We start from the raw sequence: 928 nt of genomic DNA, 5'->3' as shown, positions 1-928 counted from the left end.
AATGGCTCTTAAAGGAATTAAAGTGTCCTGCAATGAGAAGCAAAGTCTTTCTGCTTAATAGTCTGTTAGTATTTAGAAAAGTTTAGGAATAAATTGTCAGACTTCTCAGTAGAGGCATTCACAAACAGAATCATGTAGGAATCAGCTCTGCAGGCTGTGATGGTTAACATAAGATAGTACAAACCAGCTTCTGTGCTATTTATTGCTTCTCATATGTCAAGTTGCAGGAGGCATAAATGAAATTATGGGTTAGTAGTTTTAATTATACATATCGTTGCAATGTCTTCAAAGTTAACCTATATTTGGATAAAATTTGTAGTTCTAGTCTTTGTAGTTTACTATATAGTAGTGATCAATTAATTTTTTTTACAGTAGCTGTAAGAAGACTTTGCTTGCCATTTTTAGAATCAAGGTAGCATATGCCACTTTTATTTTTACATAATTTTATGGAAATTAGCACATAGATTTGCCCAAGTATGAAAAAAAAAATTGGCAACTGTCAAATACTTAGGGATTCTACTGGTTTCTTTGAGATTTTAAAAACACTTTATTATTCTGTAAAGTACATTTCATATTGATTGCCACTAAAACTGAGATTTTCCCGTTGTTCTTAGTGATACTAAGAGCTGCATGGCCTTACTAGTAATCTTAGTTTTAAGATCAGGGTTATTAATTTGGGGTCAGGGAGGAATTGTCTAACAGATTAGGTTGAAAACAGTTGTATTTCTTTAGTCTTTAGTTGTGAATGAGATTCACTTTCCTAGGATTGAATCACAGGAGGTATCTGTAAGAATAGGCTGGATACTTGGTGCCCAAGACCGAAATAGAATGCAAGGACTTGGGGGAAATTGAATGGTGAATGTTAATATGTTACTTTCTAAGCTCCTTGCAGAAGTATCTTCTAATTAGCACCATTACATTGAAACTA

General features: G+C 33.3%; 1 protein-coding gene across 18 annotated transcripts in view; it reads left to right on the top strand.

Moving 5' to 3' along the window:
• The window catches only part of GPHN (gephyrin), a 263,372-nt gene that overhangs the window by 25,672 nt on the left and 236,772 nt on the right, over positions 1 to 928 (top strand). The gene's annotated exons all lie outside the window — the stretch shown is intronic.

This window comes from Melospiza melodia, chromosome 6 (genome assembly GCF_035770615.1).
Source record: "Melospiza melodia melodia isolate bMelMel2 chromosome 6, bMelMel2.pri, whole genome shotgun sequence".
Classification (NCBI taxonomy): domain Eukaryota; kingdom Metazoa; phylum Chordata; class Aves; order Passeriformes; family Passerellidae; genus Melospiza; species Melospiza melodia.
Note: the sequence above shows the minus strand (reverse complement) of the source record. Positions and strands in the feature narration are given on the sequence as shown.